Source organism: Protopterus annectens, chromosome 1.part1 (genome assembly GCF_019279795.1).
Source record: "Protopterus annectens isolate FY-2018-M chromosome 1.part1, PAN1.0, whole genome shotgun sequence".
NCBI classification, from domain to species: domain Eukaryota; kingdom Metazoa; phylum Chordata; order Ceratodontiformes; family Protopteridae; genus Protopterus; species Protopterus annectens.
Window position 1 is genome coordinate 1930981619 of NC_056726.1, and position 21938 is coordinate 1931003556.

Below are 21938 nucleotides of genomic sequence, written 5' to 3' on the forward strand. Positions count from 1 at the left end.
CACTTTATGAGATTTCAGCTTTTTAATTGTATTTGTTATTTCTTCAGTGGAAATTGGTTTAATTAAATCTTTCTGGGAGTTATCTATTTTCGGGAAATAAATTTTTGGCAGAAAGTCATTATTAATCACATTTGTAAGTGATTCATCTTGATCACCATAAATTTGGGAATATATCAGTTCAAAGGTACTTATAATATCTTCAGATTTCGTGTATAATTTGTTCTTGAAATGTATTTCCGAAATTTGAGAGGGTAATTTAGATTGGTTAATAATTCTTGCTAATGCCCTTGATGGCATTTGAATATGATTAGCATATCTTGCAAGCATTTTATTTTCATGAAATGTCAACCTGTTATTTTGGATCAAGAAAAGATCTTTCTGACATTTTAATAATTCTGTTTCTGTTTGTCTGTTATGATTCTGGATTAATTCCTGATCTAGTGTTTTAATTTTAGCTTCTAACATTTGTAAATCTCTGAGTTGGATTTTTTTATAATACGAGGCTTTTTGAAGGAAAATCCCTCTTACTTGAGCTTTAGTTGCTGCCCATTCAATATCAGGTGTAGGTTGCTGTCTGTCTAACTTAACTAGTAAGGAATTGAGAATGTCTTGAATTTCCTGGATTATTTCTTCTTTGTTTAACAAGTTTGGATTTAGGGACCAATTATAGCCCCTATGTGGTAAACTGTTTCTAAGGTCTTTAGCAAAACATAATGTAATTTTAGAGTAATCTGATAGATAGCAAGCTTGGATAGATACTAAGGGATCAAGATTAATCAGTGTTTCCAAAATTAGAAAAAAGTCTATTCTAGACCACATTTTATGACAAGTTGAATAAAATGTGAAATTGTTTGTGTTAAGCGAATTGTTTACATATTTAAAGGGATCATATAATTTGAAGTCTTAATGCTAATACTGCTTGACTATTAAATGACCTTTGTGGACTTGATTTATCCAATTTAGAATTCTGATAGGCATTCCAGTCCCCTCCTATAATTATATAGTGGTTATTATATTGGTTTAAAACAGGATAAAGTGATGCTAGGAAAGACTGTTGATTATTATATGATGCATATATGTTGAGAAGTATGATGGGTTTATCATAAAGAGTAGAAGAAAGAATCACATAGCACCATCTTCCTTCTTTATCTATTTTAGAATCTAAAATTTTATCTTGATATTGATTTTTTATAATTATCGCAACCCCCGCACTATTAGTTTTGCCTTCCAAGGCTATAATTTCTCTTATCCATTTTTTCTTTTTAATATCTATCCATTGATCATTGGTCAAATGAGTTTCTTGAAGTAATATAAAACATGCTTTAGCTTGCAGAAATAAATGGATAAATAATTTCCTCTTTTTCAAGTTCTGGAGCCCTTTAGTATTTCATGAATCTATTTCCCACATTCCAAATATTTTATTTTATGTAAGTGTTCTATAAAACAGAGAAAATATGGTAAAATCATTTGAGTTTTAGACATATGTACGTTATGGAAGCATTCATGAAATCCCGTCCCGTACCAGTGCTTACCCACTATACCCCTGGACCAGGACATATATAGGTCTTTAACGTAGTAAAACACTATAAAGATTAATAACATTAACAAATATATATTATGCAAGTTAAAATATAAAAGATAGGTAACATATAAAAAACTTATATAATCTACAATTATGTCTACAAAACCTAACCTATACATTCCCTATTGAACACTACTATTCATCTACATCTCTTATTCTATCTGTTGAATTAGAGGAGTCAGAGAAAAAACCTAATAACAAAATATATGGGTATTATCCTTCATCTCCATTAAACCTCCAATGTCTACTTTAATAGTAATATTTTAGTATATTACTAGAAAAATATATTCCCAGATTAATGAAACCATTATGATCATGAAATATATAACAAACTAGTTTAGCCTTAATTATATGTGTACCTACCCTTCAACCTAGAATCCAATATGAGACACTATCCTCAGCTATAGATACACTAATCATCTTGTATTCGCTCTAAAATGTCTTTCTATTATTTAGAGAAAAGACGGTATAAATTTTTAGTAAGTCAGACCTATGTAGGTATATAAGCATATATATGGTGTGATTAAATAGCCTAGTCCATACTAGTCTTAGGTCATTAAACAAATCATCATTATTTATGCATTTTTCAGAAAAAACAATTTCAAGTTTAAGAAAAAAATTATTTAAAAACTGGAAAAAAACGTGTATCAATAAATAACAAAAGAGTTTAGCTTTCAAGCTTTGGACACCAAAGCTTTCATAATTATAAAGCTATATAACATATACCTGGTGTCATATATATCCACTAATGTATATTAAAAATATTTTAAATGGTCCTGTCTGCTACTTAGGTGAGACAGAAATCAACAGCAATGCTTCCTACTACTCTACATAAACTAATGTCTACATAGATTTAGAATCATAGATTAATAACTCTTATCACAGTATTTTAAACTATTTATAAGCTATACGAATATTATGTGTAACAAACTAGCTATAGACATGTTTTAATTTCTTAGAAAGATTATATAATCTCTTACATTGTGCTCTACAAACTAAATAAAGAAAAGGTGTAGCATCAAAAATTATCAGACTTCTCAGTGTACTTAACCAAAAGATTATCATATTATTGTTTAGTAAAGCCCATATTTAGTAATATATATGTAAGTGATTTCTATTGAGGGTCTTAATAAACTGGATTACATGATAGGAAAGTTAAATCAGTATGAGTAGAACATGATAGTCAACTGGTTACATATATTGTGTAAATACTGCTTGGAACCTTACCAATAATAGTTTTCTAACCATTAGTACAAGATCTGTTTTACCCTCAGGTATGCTTCATGCTTTCAGTTATGTCCCTATATATTTACACAGATTAGGTACTTTACTTGGTTCTGGGTCTAATAACTGTGATTTTATGTGCTTATGACAGTAAAAGAGACTTCAATTACAGTTTATTTTACATTCTCCAGTCCTAGAAACTCTTCTTCGGATTTCCGACCATCCATATCGGCTGTTGACTTCATGACAGGGAACTCCTTAACCAGATGGACTTCTGGAAGCACCACATCAAAAAACGCACCCTCTGAGGCAACAAAATCATTTCCGCTTCATTCGTGGGAAAGTTAGACTTCGTGAAGGCTGTAAATCTTCGGAAATACCTCTCGGACACCAAACAGCTGAAAACAAAGGTCGTATCTGTTCAAACAACGGCCTAATTCAACAAATTACCAAACAAAGGGAAACCAAGACCTCGAGATATAGCAGAAGGTGGATCCGACCTCAGATGCCATGCCAGTCACATCGGAAGACCAGACTAGCTCTCTGAAGCAGGCAAACTCTTGAAAACTGCCAAAAAGGTACATTTAGCTTCTTTTTTTTGTTGTAACAGAATATCTAGACCCATCAACTGTAAATATTAATGTATTTGGGTACTTCATTTGAAATTTTACTTGTTTTTCAATAAGAAACTTGCAGTATGGAGATAATGATTGTCTGGCTTGTCTAATTTGCAAAGGCAAGTCCTGAGCCAAAGAAATGTTGTTATTTTTCCACATAATATAGCCTCCATTTTTTGTTACAGTTAATAATATTTTGTTGACATCTTGAAAGTTAAGAATTTTAACATAAACTGGTCTTGGTATATTCGAAGCTTGAGATTCTCTCAGGGCTCTGTGGGCTCTCTCTATTGTTATTTGTTTTACAGTTTCAGAGTCATTGAATAATGTTGTAAGTATTTGTGTGATAGATGGGATTAGATCATTATATTGTACAGTTTATGGCATTCCTCTGATGATTATATTATTTCTCCTGTATCTCGCCTCCAGATCAATAATTTTAGCTTGTATAGCGTGAATGTCCAGATCATGTGCATCAGCTTTTTTGGCAAGCAATATTAATTTGTCTTCGTTCTCAGTGATTCTAGCTTGAGTTTTATCCATTCTTTCGAGAATTTGACTACAGGAAGTTCCAAAGGATTGGACTTGATTAGATAGTTCTTTTAAAGCTTCTTGAATAGGAAGTAAAGCAGTTTTAATATCTTCCATGTTTGCCAGTTGGTCTGGTTTATTTTTATTCCCTGGTTTTAGATGCTCCTGTTGTTTTGTAATTTTCTGTCTTTTCGAATTTAAATCTTTCTCCGGTGATAGAAGTTCTGAATGTTTAGTTTTTGTAGTTGTTGTGTCCATATTTTTGTCTTCTTTCGACATTATAGATCAGTACTGGAACTTAATGTAACTTAATTGTGGATAGGCCAACTGTTCTGAGCACACGGTTCCTTTGTTTGAGACTCTCTTCAGAGTCAGTTAATCTGTTATAATCCTGTTAGATTTGTTAATTCTTCATGTTCATTCACCTCTTGTAGGATACTTAGGTGAAGTTAAAGTTGTTCTTTGCCAAAAATTTTTGTTAAATAGATCGTAATATAGCCTCTGAGTTAGATTTTCCTCCGGTTATATGAAGAGCTGTAGATTAGCAGTGTTTACAGAATGGCAGCCATCTTTGAATAAAGATCCTAAAGTTCTAAGGGGAACCTAACTGAGCTAAATCTGTCTCTTCTGCCACCTCAGGCCAGCAATGTCCACATACTTCAAAATAGCAACAAAACACATGCTAGTCATCCCTCTCAAATTCACTGAGGAAAATATGTAAACCAAGCTATAAGTAAAGTGAGACAATGACCCAATATAGTAGCAATTTTTTAAATATTGCTATTTATAAAGTTAGCATAGCCGATAAGTAACTGGAGTCACATCAACGCAAGTCCCCACTATAGTTGTTACCAACTCCTATCAGGAAACCAATTTTATGAGAACCTGAATAAAATTTGAACATCCTGTGAAAATGTGTACCGTTGAGAGGTATAGTTGTCCTTTGATAATCAGGGACAGTGTTAATCCTTAACAGAGAAACCCAAAGTAAAGTGCACACCAAAAATCTTTTGCACACCTATTGAACCATGTACTTTGTAAGGCGCTATAATTTATAGTCCAGAAAATGAGCCCTGCCATAGTAATATATATTTACAGCTTTGCCCTTTGCCTATCAAGCCTGACCTATGCCCATGTGGCACTTAAAAATGCCCATACTTCCGCCATTGAAATATTCCCAAAGAAATGTCAAAAGAGGAATTCCTTGGCCCAGAGGAGGAAATAAATCACCAAGTCCAAAACCATTCCCCAACCTGTCTACTGCCTATACCTCACCCATGCCCACTGAACAGCCCTCCCAATCCTAGCAGCCTCCCAAAATTGGCATTTTACTCTATGCAGAGAGGGACCCCTCCATATCAGTGTTTTTTTTTTTTTTTTTGACTGCTAATTTATAAATATGATGCACTAGACATACATAAATAAATAATCCACAGGGGAAGCAGCCTCCTTCCCCCTGACTCTAAGGTCTGACATTTCCTAGCAGAATTATTCAAAGACCTGCCAATAACCTCCCCAAAAACCCACATTTATGGTAAATGGGTATGACAGCTGCAGCTAAAATATGTACCATTGTTTATCGACTTTAGCCCTCAATGGTTTGCCTATCAACCACCATTTAACAAGTGCAAAGCAAAACAGACATCTTCACCTTTATTGTACTGAGCATTTTACCAAAAAAAAAAAAAACTACATAAATTTAACTTCATAACAACAGAAATACTTTGGTCTGTGTAGAGCTGTGTGTGGTTTGTGTAAATAATTCTGACATCTTGCACATTGTACCCTGCATCAGTCAGCTGTCCATTTACCTTTCACCTTTTGACTGACCATCATGCATTTTTTGCTATGAGAAATCTGTCTTACATTTCATAAGCTGCTTATAAAATGGTAGGCAGGGATTTTGCTGCTAACAATGTAAACAACTTCTGAACAAAATGGAGCTAAATGAAAATGGAAGAGTGACCCTCGTTGATTTCTCATACATCAGGTTCCTTTTGGAAGGGATTTTTATTTTTTTATTTATTTTTTCTTATAAAGCATATTTCTTACTTATTTTTAATGCAGGTCACAAAGGAACCCCCCCCCCTTAATGCTTAACGCCACTCTGAAAGTACTTCGAAGGCAGCCTCTACTCACTGGCATTGCATTGCCCAGGAAACCATGGTACTTCTGAAAGGAAACACATTTTAGTTAGTTTGATTTTTTTTTTTTTTTTTTTTAATAATAATTGCTTGCCAATATCAGTTAGGACAAAAGGTTCTATATCTTTAAATCTGGAAAGGGAATCCTCAACCAAAGGACGGAAGCACTGAGATCTTGCCCTACCCCACTGCGACATGCACACCATCGCTCATGCCCTGACAAGCCACCAAAAGGAAGGCTTACAACATGTGCCGCAGCCCAAGCTTTATCCATTATGAGGAACAGACCAAATGTGAAGCAACCTCCGGACACCCCTGGAAAATCCAGACAGCAGAGAGGCATGAGTTACCAACCGCACACAAGGCAGACCACAACAACTCAAACAAACAGATCCTTGCCGACTGTGCAGCATTCCTTTTCTTTCCTGTATTACCCATGTTTGACTACAACACCAGAACCAACAGCCATGTACTCAACACCGCCAACAGCCAGGCCTCCCTGCACATTCCCTGGAAACACCTCCCCAACCACAGACCGCCAAACACTCCCTCACCCCCTTCACCAACACCCCAGCTCAATGCACATGCACAGTAGCCAACCGTCATACCCTCCTAAAGTCCAAGCCTGCAAAAAAAGGCCAGTCCATCCTGCAAGCAACCCATGCAAGGCCCTGCTCACCCAATCTCTTCGCCAGAGCAGCCCACAAACCACCACAACAAAGGAACATCACATCACCAGGCAGGACAGCCAAAGCACATACCACATTTACCAATTTCTGAGTATGCTCTGAAGTAGCCTGCTTCACACGGCCCTTACCACTATACTGTGCATGCGCTATTAGCAGTCCATATGCGGATTACCTCTTAACCCACAAAAAAACTTTTGTCAGCAGGCTCTTCCATTAATTCACCCCATAATAATGCAACAACAAGCCACAGTGATGCATTCAGCCAGCAGTTACCCCTAGAACACAAGCGCTTACTTTTACCCTTTTCCCGGCATCAAGCGCTATACCTTTTCCATTTTTTTTTTATAATTCCAAAAATATTAGATGCCCCAGTTCAAAAAGTTCACACCAAAATGTGATTGCTTAACCCAACTACACTAGACTAAACCTCTTAAGCCCCTCCCCATCATTATCTCATTTCCTCCCAACCATTCCTGCCTCCACTTAACCCTTTCACCTCCCCAACCCACTTAAATCCTCCTAATATTAACCTAACCCACCCCCCCCATGAAGATGTCTTGGGACAACTTAGTTTGTTGCCAAACTTCATTTGTCACATATTGCACAAATTGCTTATTCGTTTGAAGTTCGGCTGTACTGATGATTATTTAACCACAGACAAGGAATGACAGCTATGCAATTAAAAAGGTGCAGGAACAGTTCCAGTAGTGAGAGATGGAACAAGTATGCTAAGTGCTCACTTATTGAAATTGTTGTAAACTGTATGGAGGCTGGAAGTAGAAATTTGAATCAAATTTCTTGCCCAACTTCTCAGTGAGTCCTGTTATGACCGTAATATATGGAATGCTGAGTATGACAAGTTTTTAGTCTTGAAAGATTGTTTGTATAGTGTTATGGGACCATGGAGGTAGACTGAGTGACTGTCAAATAAAGTTAATCTTTTAGCTGTTTTGTATCTGCATTAATTAATAAAGTAAACTTTGAGATAAGGAAAAGGACTGAGTGGTGAACAGGTTTAGTGGCTAAAATTGTTAAGATTTTCTAAATCTGTTGGGGCAGAATGCAAGAATGACTTAGTTATCTATAAAATAAGGAACTTTTGTCGAGGCTGTTTATAATTTTGCAAGCTTTCCTTAATTCTGAAAGGCCTGGTGTAAGATATTATTGTGCTGAGATGTCTACATTTAAGGGAGAAGAAACTGTTTCAAACCACAGTCAATTTATTAGCAATGTAGAATAGAGCCTGATCAGGAATTTAATCCAGGTAAAGGTGAATCTAATCAATATTCTGAAACTGGATATGTAGCTTAGTTTTCAGTGACTCAGAAACAGTTCTATGAATTACAGCCTGTAGAGATGCATTTGATTGCTTTAAATGATACTCCAGATAGGACAAGGCTGTGGCCATTTAGACAATTAGGGAATGCAGTGTTTCTGTAGTAAAAGAGAGCAATGACATTAAGTATAAGATCAAACTATGAGCTGTTACCCAAGCTTCACTTGTTTTAGCAGTTGGAATAAGCTATTAAGACTGAAGTGTCTGCTCATTTTGGATAGTGTCTGGGCCTATTGTGTTTAACAGATGCCTCCTAGATGCATACACTTTAAGTTCTGTCTAGCACAGCGATAGATGTTGAAGGTACAATACAGATAACTCCGGGATATAAATTTGTGTGCTTACCTAAGGTGAGGAATAATTTGTGCTGGCTCCACCACAAATATTATATTATACAATTCCTCCCCTAAAACATGCACGCTGATTGGCCAGCCCAACCAGCGTGCCCGTTGTAAATCCCTCAATATACTAACGGAAAAAGGTCCGGTCGCCCGGACTTTTTCCGTGAGTATAAAACACTGTCTCGCTAAGTTAAAAGAGTTTAACATATTGACACAGGTTTAAAAAAAGCAACGGAGATCTCCGTTGCTTTTTTTAAAGCTGTCTTGCTATGTTAAACTTCTTTAACATAGCGACACAATGTGTAAAAAGCAACGGAGATCTTACGATCTCCGTTGCTTTTTTTTTTTAAAGCTGTCTCGCTATATTAAATGGGTTTAACATAGCGAGACAGCTTTAAAATAAGCAACGGAGATATATGTTGCTTATTTTAAAGCTGTCTCGCTATGTTAAACCCATTTAACATAGTGAGACAGTTTAAAAAAAAAAAAGCAACGGAGATCGCAAGATCTCCGTTGCTATTCTATGTTAAATGGGTTTAACATAGCAAGACAGCTTTACGATAAGCAACGGAGATCTCTGTTGCTTATTTTAAAGCTGTCTCGCTATGCTAAACCCATTTAACATAGCGAAACGGTGCTTTTGCCCACAGCTCTGATGTACTGCGTAGGCATGCGCAGTACATCAGAACTGCCGCAGAATACCAGACAGCTGAGGAAGGGCAGTAAAGAGGCATTATACAATGCCATTATTTAAGAAAAGTAATTATTTCTTTTCTTAAATAATGTCATTATATAATAGCAATAACCCACTTCTGGGTGTGGGTAATGCTGGATTTACCCACGGTTGGCTTTGTTTGGTCCAACGGGCTCCGCCCTCGGGACCAAACCACGCCAACCGTGGGTAAATCCAGCATTACCCACACCCAGGCGTGGGTTATTGCTATAATCTCCCATTGGTGTGTTTTGAAAGATCAACCAATCAACCCGTCAATCAATCACTGTTTTGGTAGATATGGTTGAGCCAAGAGAAATAGGCACATGCCACCAGGCTCCAACCATATGTTTGCTGCACTGTAAAAATTTGGTCTCTACTTTTTTTTCTGCTGTGCATTGTTAGCAAAATACAGTAAGAAAATTCAAGAAAAAGGCTGCCTGATTCAGCCATAAGAAGTAATATAGTACACAAAGCTTTGCATTGAAATTGCCACACTACTTTTTGAATTAAAGAGTTGCTAACAAAGCATTACTTAACACAAGAATCTCATTTGATTTAAACACACAGTGTGCTCTTGATCCAACAAGACATTTTATCATCAAAGAATCCTCATTGCTAAGATAAGAAGCCTATTTGCTTATCACATGTATTGATTGCTTAAGATTCAGCTTTGTGATTTAAAATGAATATCTTGACAGGTAGGAAAATTCCTTGTTAAAGTGAAATCTTGTAACTATATGGTTTTCTTTTCATCAAATATACTCCAGTCCCACCCCACCCCAAAAGATCCATGACTGTAGCAAGCAGAATAAATAGAGTTTGTCAGCCTGGCATATTTGTCCTGATACACCTGCCTGGGCAGTGGTAAAAAGGTTAGAGTAGTACATTGCGTAAGTCTGTTAGGGAGGAAGTGTGAGGTTAATAGTAAGATAAAAAGATGTGAGATAATTGTGTAGTTGAGTGAAGAAGGTTATTTATAGGCATAGCTGTGGATGTACTGGTGTCTTTGATATGAATGTTTGGTAAACACCTGCACTTCCCTTCCAGTTTTAGTTGCTGATAAGTGATTGGTTGAAGGGACAATTTGGGGGCAGAGTAAGAGGGCTTAAAGTTGGTGGAGGGAACCCTTCTTTTCCCCTTTACTTTATGAGAGTTTGATTGATGAAATGGCAGTGAGAGATGACCAACCCCTCCAGGGCAGACTTTGTTGGTTACAGCGAGTGGTATGTTTAACACTGCTTGTACTAGTTTTGATATCTGGAGAACTATATTGTGTTCAGTGTTATTATGTTATCAACTGTTAGTTTTATATCTCTGAAGTTTGTAAATATTAATAAACTGGTAGCATTGGCTCCATTAGTGTGGTTACTGTGTTTGGCCAGGAGTATTTGGACGAACAAAAATTACCATTTCAATTCCTTTGATAAAGAAATATCCTACAAAGTCAGTTTAATGGTAGTAATGAATTATATAAATGAGTCATAACTGTACATATGTGAAACCACTGATGTTTAAAAAGCCACAAGGCAGTCATCAAGGGATATAATGATGTATCAAAGCATTGTATCAAGGGAACAGTGATGAACCAGTTTGCAATTTAATATCTAAATCCTATGAAAATGAAATCTACTGCAATAGTTAATGCATGTGCATGCATCATGCAATATACAAGGTTGCAGTTTATTAATTCCTGACATGTCCTAGCATTATTTTACAGACAGCCTTTACTCTTCATTGACAGATTTGTGATTAATCTATCCTACTTTGCTTGATTACACAAACTCCAATGTGAATGTCTCTACTAAATGCATTTCCTGTGCTGGTCTCCGTTTCACACACTGATCTTCAGCTGCATCATTTTTTTCTCAGGTTTTTGCAGACTTTTGTGACATAGATGTCCTTGTGGTACAAATGTATTTTTGCTGCACTTTTCTTTACTAACAATGAAAATCTTTGAAGCAGTTTTAGAAAATGTTTCTAATGAATGCCTGTGCCATGACTTAAGAGGTAGAGAGTACCTAAATACAATCAACCATTGTTAATTGCTCCAGAACTGCCTTATTATCAGACATGAAAAATTTATCCTGGTCTTCCTATCTTTTGCATGATATGCATATTTTATGAGTACTCACCAGCTTGCAGATTATAGCCTCTTTGTGCAGCAATCATCTAAATTATTCATGTAGATTACTGTTTTCAGTCCAATACTTGGGTTATGGGATGCACAATTTCTAATGTCTGATCTGCATTTTTTTTCCTAAAGTCACATCTGGTGCCAAGGCACCAAATGGAGTTCATAATTAAAATGCTTTATTATTCAACAGGCACCTGAGCAAAGAAATGAATATGAATTAGTAGAAGACACAAATAAACTTTCTTCACTGAGTCACTAGTAACTGTCTTTCTTTCATAGAATCACATATGCATGTACATGTATGCACTTGAATATATATTAATGTTTAAAATCCCTGTATCAGCATCTAGCCCAGACTAGTTTACTAAACAACTTCTCTTGAAGAGGGATATTCTTCATAAGTTTACAGTAGATTTGTAGTACAAATGTATAAAACAAATACATAGCTAAAGTAATAAGACAGTGCTCTACCTGCCCACTGTTATTTTGCTTCTCACTGACCACTACTTCTTTTTTACCTCTTAGCTCTTCCTAGCCTTTTTTACCTCTCTTGTATCTGGCGTCTTTACCATGAACAGTAACCTCCTTACAATACTATTAAATATATGCATCTCTCACCTCTCTCTCTCTCAATCATGATGTACAATAACAGCAAATGATACTGTGATTTGTTTTCTCCTACTCTATTGTAAAGATTGTACTGACATTGTTATAATGCTTTCTTATTTACATTTATTGTAAAAATCATTTTGAATCATTTTGTTAATTGCTAATGTTAATCTTTATTGTAATGTTTGTGGAGCTTTTCTCCCTGGGCCTTAGCTGAAAAAGGGATAGTCAGCTCAGTTGGACAATCCCAGTCAACAAATGTAAAAATAAATAAATAAGTAAATAAATAAATAAATGGAAGTGTCTATTTTTTAGAGTTTTACTTGGTTTTACTTACTTACCCCAGACTGTACATTTTAAGTTAAGTATCTCTAATAATAATAACAATAATAATAATGCTACTATCACGTTTCATGTAAGAAAACCAGATAAGTTTCCCAGCGTTTATTTATTACCTTGTAGAAATTCAGTTAATCCCTGTTTTCTATTACTTATTTCCATATCAAAATGTTAATGTATTTCTCCATACCTTTTAAACCAGTTCTCTGGAACATTCTTGCATATAGCATTTCTTTAGTTGGATGGGTTTATTTATTTATTTGCTAACCAGGGTTGAGCACTGTCCCACACTGACCTTTTCTGGACTGAGCACCAGAAAACCCATTGTCTGGTTAAGTGACTTGCTCAGAGTTACATGGCAGGTAAATGGAGGCTTAGGCAATCAGACTCTGGGCCATAGGAAGCAAATCATTATCAGCTCATACTCAAAATTCCCTGCATCAACTTCCAGATGCAGGTACATTTTTATTAAACAGAGAGATTCTTATTTAAAAATGAGTGAAATGCTGTCATGTTTTGCATGTGTGTGGAAGAAATGTTTTGTTAAATAAAATTGTTTTAGAAAATAGAAATGTTTAATGATGAATTAGTTTATTAATAAAAGAGGAATATAAGGCAATATGTATACTTTTTCTGATTGATTCATCTGGTGCACTCTACAAACTGCTTGAATGAGTGATTACAGTTGTGGAGGTATTAGGCCGTAGTGTGCAGGATAAGGAAAACACTTGCACATACACTTTAGTAAGCAGTGATCTAACATAGTTCATGCTATTGACAGAGCAGGGTCGGAGAAATTTAGCCACACAGGTATTCAGAAACATTAAATGAGCAACTTCCTGTAAATTGATTATGAATGCAACAAAATATGCACTTCTTCATATATATATATACATATATATATATATATATATATATATATATATATATATATATATATAGCAGTATATATCTCTCTCTCTCTATATATATATATATATATGTATATGTATATATATATATATATATATATATATATATATATATATATATATATATATTTTTTTTTTTTAATGGGACTTATCCAAATGAATGGCATGTTTTTTTTTTTTTTGTATTTAAAGTGTAATACCAGTGAGCAGACTGCAGACATTGTATATAATTGTAAGGCTTTTTTGTTTAATTCTGTTAGAGGAATTGCATGCATATTGAGCCATTCATTCATGATTTTCTGGCCCACACTGTAATCTTCAGAGCACTCTTTTCAAGGATGTTACGATAGCAATTGTTTTCTCTATGTACTCTGTATAGGAGCATTTTTCCCTACTGTAATTTGCATTGCTTTAACTGTATATTGAAGCTGGATCTTCCACTCAAGTTCATTAGTGCTGGTTGCCCATCCTCATACAGTCATCCGACAGCAATGCTTTGATGATAATTATTTACAACAGCCACCACAGAGATTATAGGAGGGCCTTCCCCCTTTGGGTCTTCCCTTATTATGTATAATAATGCTGCACAGAGAATACATGTGTTCCTATCCATGTCCCCCACTAGTACACATATACATACATGTAATGTTACTAGGCTGATCAGCTATGATGTAACATACCTCTATAATCCAAACGCTGTATCTTCTACTAAGACAGGTTTTAAATCACACACAATCCTTTAGTGTTAGCACTTTTGTTGAGGCCAATACCTCAACTTTTTCAGACAACTCAACAATAGAAGACAGACTTTATATATATCATGTCCAATTAAGCAATTAGTTCAAACAATTCACATTTAAAGGTACCTTGACTAAAAAAACCTACATGTGGATAAAGTTCTCTTCTAAAATCATTCCTAGTTTTATAATATAAAAATATATAAATATATAAATATATATATATATATATATATATATATATATATATATATATATATATATATATATATATATATATATAAAACTATACTCTCTAAACAGTATTTAAAATATGTGAGAATCTCTAGGATGTTTAAAATAATAACAATAATACCATAAAAATACCATAAAAATACAATCAAAAATGGTGCATAACAAGTAGACAAAGAATACTGTACATTCATAAGCATGCAGATTTTAGATAAATATGAATATCACAAAAACTATTATACATATATATCTATTATCTACCTAATTAATGCCTTTAATTTCAAAATGCATTTTATAGAGACAAATTCGTTCAACCCCGGGGGTAAGTGTGCAAAAGTACAAATTTGCCACATGAGCTCACTCTCTTCTAATGTCATCTCCCATGGCCCCCCTCTCTTACTATGTTCTACCTGTTGTATGATTGTAAAGGCACATTTATGTGTAGGATTATCTAATATATGTCTAGCCAGGGCATTTGTAGTTGTACGTTTCTGAATATTATATTGGTGCTCATAAAGCCTCTGTTTTAGTTTTCTTTCGGTTTTTCCAATATAGAAAGATGGACAATGTTCACAGAGTGCCACATAAACCACACCTTGGGAATTACAATCAACTTTCCCTTTTACTATATAGCTCTTGTCTCAAATGGTATACTTATTCCCTACTTTAATGTATTTGCATTGGTGGCAGCATCCACATTTTCTCGATCCACCCATAAATTTACGTTGATCTCTTTGACTTTTTAATAAACCTTTTTAAATTGGGCCCCTCCTATAAGTGAACTTCAGTTGTGGATCAAAGATTTTGTTAAGAACGTTGTCTTCTAAAATAATGGACCAGTTCTTGTAAATGATATATTTTATATTATCTGTGTCCAAGGAATATGTAGTCAAAAACCCAATACCCAGATTTTTTTGTTTGTCATTATTGGTTTGACCATTAATCTGGCTAGTATCTACAATTTCTTGATCCAAATATTCATTGTGGCTATTATTGTAGCCTTTATATACAATAGGCTTAAAATACCCAGACCTCCTTTGGGAGTTCACTTCGTCAAAGATTTGCACTAGAAAATGTTCAGGGTACCCTCTCCTAAGGAACATATCCTTTATTTATTATTTTTTATTTTACATTTGTTGACCGGGCTAGTCTAACTGGATATATGTCCATTTTCAGTAGAGGCCCGGGGAGAAAAGCTCCAAGCATGAACAGTAACAAAGTTAACAATATATAACAAAGACATGTATAATAACAGTACAGAGGTAGCATTGGTTAAAAGAAAAATATATAGTATTAAAAATATAGACTATAGACTATAGACATTATGCTAAAAGTTAAACTAAATAAAAAAAACAAGTATACTAAACACAAAGTGGGTATGAGCAAAACAGAGTAAAGTCCTTATATTTTATCCTCTTACTATGAAAAAAAAGAGAGAAGTAACTAGATTTGGAGGCCTAGGTTAGGGGAGTGGGGAAAGGGGTATGAGCAGGAGGGGAAAAAAGATTTCAATCTGGGTTAGCACAAGGACAAAGCCACTGAGTTTCACATTCCAAAAAATAGTCACTATCAGCTGACACCATCCTAGCTGCCCTTACAACTTGTCCTTTAACCACTGCCTTCTTCTGGTGGTAAGGATGGCAGCTTGTGAAATGTAAAAACACATTAGAATAGGTCGGCTTTCTATATATAGTTGTTAATAATTTAATATCCAAGAAATTAATAGATTCAGCACCAACCTGATAAGTAAATTCTAAAATCCTCGTTGTTTCCATGATGCTTCTAATAAATAATTGTATTATTCCTGCCTGGCCCTTCCAAACAAAAAACATATCATCCTGGTACCTTGTGTACCATACTACATTTTCTTGGAAAATGTTATTCTTGAATAAGTACTCTTTTTCCCAGTATGCCATTACACAGTTGGCAAATCTACCACCACAGAGTGACCACATTGCCACCCCTGTTTTTTGTAGGAAATAGTCACCATCAAAATATATAAAGTTGTTAGATAAAACAAGGTCCAATAGGGTTGCTATAATGTAAATTTCTCCCATATCTGCTCCTTTATAATTTAAAAATTCTTTTATCCACTCTATACCCAATCCTTGTGGTATGACTGTATAAAGGTCCTTTATGTCCACTGTAAGGAAGGTATACTCATCCCTATATTCTAAGTTGTTAATACTTTATAAAAATTCCCAGGAATCTGAACAAATTTGTTTTTCAGTTTTAATTAATAGTTTGAGCTTATTATCAACATACTTAGCGCAAGCATATGTAATGGATCCTTTACCATCCACTATAGGTCTAAAAGGTGGGTCAAATAAGTTTTTATGTATCTTAGGGGACCCAAATAGAGTAGGTATAATAGGGGCTGACATAGTGATATAACACAGAATATCCATAGTAAGACTTCCTTCCAAAAACAAGTTGTTAAGGGTAGCATTAATCCTTTTGTATGCCTCATTAATTTTGTTTAAACTAACTGATTTATAGACATCACTATACAAAAAATCATACATCTTGTTATTATAAACCAGTTGGTCCATGAATACCAGCCCCCTCCCTTGTCTGGTCTCATAACTCTGATATGGCATACTTTTAACAACTGGATGAACTCTAGGTCGTCCTGGGTTATGTTAAGCTATTTTTTATTGCTAATAATACTGTTACTTTTGTGGCTATCTCTGCTAAACATTGCTCTTAAATCCATCTCACACATCTTTTCAAATGTGACTAAAGATTCATGGAGGGGTGGATTAAACAAGCTTGAAATTCTAAAACTGTTGATTAAAGAAGGGTTAGAACCCATCAAATGCATTAGATTTAGCTTCCGCACAAACAATTTGAGATCTAGAATAGTTTTAGCTATATCAGCTTTTCTATCTGGGACGAATGTGAGTCCCTTAGCAAAGATATCAACAATACTTTCAGCAATGTCCAGATCAGTAAAGTTGAATATTTTAAAGTAATTTGCGGAACTCACGTGTATTTTAAGATTTTGTTCAATGCTGGTCATCTCCTGCACCGATTCTGGCATTTCCATTGTTGACCCTGGTTTCTGCTGTTCCTCAATTGTCCACGCTGATTTTGTTGGCATTCCTGAAAACCCTGGTTGTTGTTGACATTATTATTGTTGTTACTGTTTGGCTGTCCATCACGATGCAGGTTACTGGTCTGTTGGTTATTAATCCTCTCACTGCTTCGCAAAACAGGAGTTTGTGAAATACTAAAATCACTTTCTGTGTTGTTTAGTTCCTCTTCATTACCTCCGTTCTCTGGTGGGCATGGCCTTACATCATCGGCTGTTCTATCCAGAGATTTGTTAGTTTCCGGGGGTGGCAGGTAGGCAACTCCCTTTGAATATTCATTAACATCATGGAAAATCTTTTTCTTTTTAATTTCTATAGCTTTATTAATAACAGAATCAATGCATGTGTAGATTTGTGAATAATCATATTTGTATCAGCCAAAATCAGCATTAGTTATGATGTTACATTCCAAAGTCTCAAGTTCAACTTTTAGCACATCAGTTTGGGTGAATATTCTTTGATTAAAAGTTCTAAGAACTCTGTCCCCTGACGATCGAATAATTGAATTAATTCATACAAGAAAGGAGACTTAAGCACTAACCCAACCGGTTAGCGCCATTGCCTTAACCCATTAGGGATAATTTTCTTAATAATACATTCACAGAAATGTGAGATTTCCAACTGTAACTTACGGCATTTAAAGAGTTTATTATCAAACTCATTAAGCTGTGTTACAATAGGTAATATATTGTTATTGTTATTAGCACTGACATTAGACTCCATATTGTCCGTGAAAAATGCAGAAGTTTTCAAATATTCAGTCATAGATGGAAAAGAGTTCAATGCACTTACATTATTTTGTTCACTTAAACAAGGCATTTGTATGGTGTTATTCCTTTCAGCAGATATCTCTGTTCTGCTAGTGGATGCAGAACTACTTGGAACAGAGTTAAAGGCTCCATTAGAAATTTCCGCATAAGAAAGAACATGTCCACTTGGTCCCAAACCATCTTCACTTTGTCTGGGAACAAATTGGGATCTTCCTAGGTTGTTCTCTTCGATTGTTTTAGATAAACCATCTGCTCGACTGAGTAGCTGTTGCACAAAAATAGTTAGGTTCCCTACGGCATTCACCTCTGAGGTAGAATTGGAAACATTAATTTCTTGTTAAGAAAATAGTGATTGTGAAGAATTACCATAAGACAACAAATTACTATAAACCACTCTCTAGACAAACTAGTGAAACGAAAACAATACCTCAACTTCCTCAGTCAACTCAACAATACAAGACAGACTTTATTTATATCATGTCCAATTAAGCAATTAGTTCAAAAAATTCACATTTAAAGGTACCTTGACTAAAAAAAACTACATGTGGATAAGGTTCTCTTCTAAAATCATTACTAGTTTTATAATATAAAAAAATATATATATATATATATATATATATATATATATATATATATATATATATATATATATACATATATAAAATAATATAACTATACTCTCTAAACAATATTTAAAATATTTGAGAATCTCTAGGATGTTTAAAATAATAACAATAATACCATAAAAATACCATAAAAATACAATTAAAAATGGTGCAAAACAAGTAGACAAAGAATACTGTACATTCATAAGCAACGACTTGTTTTTGGAAGGAAGTATTACTATTGATATCATGTGTGATCTGACTATGTCAGCCCCTATTATACCTACCCTATTTGGTTCCCCTAAGATACATAAAAACTTATGTGACCCACATTTTAGGCCTATAGTGGATGCAGTACCAAGAAAGCATCAGCCTGGGATAGGAATGTGATATAAAAGAACTTGAGCAAGAGGGAGTGTATAAATATTTGGGAATTGATGAAGGATCAACAATAAAACATGAACAAATGCAAATAAAACTTAGCAAGGAATATTTTAGTAGACTAAAATTAATGCTGAAAACAGTACTGACATCTAGGAACAAAGTCCAAGCTATAAACCAATTTGCTCTTCCTTTCCTAACCTATAGTTTCGGAGTGATTGACTGGCCACAAATTGTGTTAGATTGGTTGGAGAGGAAAACAAGATATATGATTCATGCCTATAAAATGATTTATAAAAATCAGTGTATACCAAGACTAAATATTCCCCACTATGAAGTAGGTATAGGCCTCGTCAAAACTGATTACATGTATAGATTTGCAATCATAGGACTCCATACATATCTGCTAACCTAACAAGATCCATATATAGTGAATGCTTTAAAACATGTGGAGAATAAGTCTAAATGACCTCCCTGCTTAGTTTAACAGAAGCATATCTGTGCCAAGTGGGAATGGATAGCAAACCAGAAGTTGATGAAAATCAGGCAGCAACTGTTTGTGCCAAAAAGCAAAAGAAAAAATATAAAGTGAAGCATGAGATGAGCAAGCAAGAAATGTGGAAAATGTATAAATATAGATGAAAGTATAGAAAACTCTTGGACCTACCTCATGTTGGTCAGGATCAAATGCAAAAATTGTTAAGAGGTGAATTTAAACCAAAAATGAAAGGTTAATATTGGTGGCTCATGGACTCCCAATTTATGTCAAACAGAGCATCTCATTGGCCCTCTTCAAACACAATCTGGACACTTGGATGGGTAACTGTAAATTCACCCCAGGCATTCCACCTGTGTCCCTCTTGGACAAGGGCAATAAGTGTTGATTGTGGATATAAGGGTAAGAACTTGGCTAGGCTTGTAAGGGCCCTAGAACCATTAGCCTAGTAACTTACTATGATCCTAAGATAGTGGACAATGTACACATTGGTTTACAAAGTCCATTGATCATGTTGGAGAAACAGGCAAATGTAGGTTTTGTAAAACAGAATTGGAAGAAGTCGCACACCTTGTTGCTGCCTGTGACATACTAATGGCATTAGGACTGTATACTGAAAGGCACAATAATGATATGGAAAGACTGTTGCACTGGGGATTGTGGAAACATTATAATACCAAAGTAGCTGAAAAACGTTGTAAACATAAGTTACAAAACATTATAGAAAATGATGAAGTTTATATCATATGGGATCACACATTACCAATGTTCAAAAAATAGATGGGAGAAAACCAGATATAGTTGTCCATGAAAAGAAGACAAATGTAGCCTTGATCACTGAAATTGCTACACCCAGTGACTACAGTGTTTTATGTACAGAGAGACACAAAGTCATAAAATAACAGGATTTGCAGACAGAAATGAGGGCAATGTGGAAGAAGGATACCCATGCAGTTCCAATAGTAGTAGGAGCAACAGATCTTATAAAAAATAATTTACAATTGTACTTAGATATGTTACTGGTACATGTAACGACATATGACTTGAAGAATGAGTCATTACTGGGTACACTGCAGGAGCTGCAAAGAGCACTTCTGCCTAACATCAAAGATTAAAACAATACCAATTTCATGAACTTTAATCATACTTTGACTAAAGAATGGGGTCCATTCCCATCATGGTATTAAATTGTAAAAGGCTTGGAGAAATTAAAAAAAGAGTAATATCATATTACCTTAAAATATGCACAAATATGAATCTGTCCTCTGAGCAGCTGCAAAAACTTCACAATTCTTCACTGTGCGAAATATGAAGATTGCACACAGGTGGAAACATGCCCTACAGAGACACACATTGATACACACACACACACACACACACACACACACACACACACACACACACACACACACACACACGCACACGCACACACGGACACACACACACGGACGCACAGACACAGATACAGACACACATACATACAAACAAACATACACGCCCTTACACACATACATTCACTCACTAATAAAGACAGTGGACACATTGTCCCAATACTCACAAAACACATTTCATATGTACAACATGACTTACTTACATCCACAAACTGAGCAGTTTGAAATGGATCTACTTTACCTTGTACAGATTCCCATAAATGAAATGGATAAAAGTGCATGACAAAATTATGATACACACTTACATATTTGGATCACTGCTCTGCACAGAGCGTGCATAGTATTGACATCCTAAGTCCCAACTCCTGGAAGAGCATTTTCATAGAAGGATACGTCTGCACTTCTATGAACCTTGCTACCCAAAACACACATTGGCATTTATTATCAGCAAAAAGGAGAGTCTAAAAATTAAGCCATTCTTCTTTTCACAAGCCATCAGTTCAGGCCCTCAAACTGATAATTTTAAGTGTGAGTGAGTTCAACCCACTTCCAAGGTCCTGGGAAAAATATTTGCTCAGTTTAAATGAAGTTCATCCTTTTCCTAGCTGATGTCTGTTCATACAACTCAAAAGAAACAGAACAAAAAGAGACACACATCCGGATAAATACGTATTGTAAGCTTTTTGTGGTTTCAGGAAATAAATGGAAGTTTTTTTTCTCAGAGCGCCCTATTGACATACATTAAAATCTGCAGAACAGGCAGCAACTTGCAATCAACACATCCAAACAAATAGGCCATTTTATAGGTGCATTAATATCCCTCAACATAGGTTTTATTGAAAAAATAACATACCTTCTAGGGGTAAGGAGGGCTTTCACCTGTGATGACAGGCCTCAAAACATCCCTTGATGGTTCATTATTTCTTTATAATCCCTACATACCACGTAAAGTATTATTGTTTATATATACCTTCAATATGCTATTTGGAATACAGTGTAGTAAACTTAAACTTCTAACCTATTTAGGTGGCAGTCTTTACTCATCTCAATTCTTTCATGT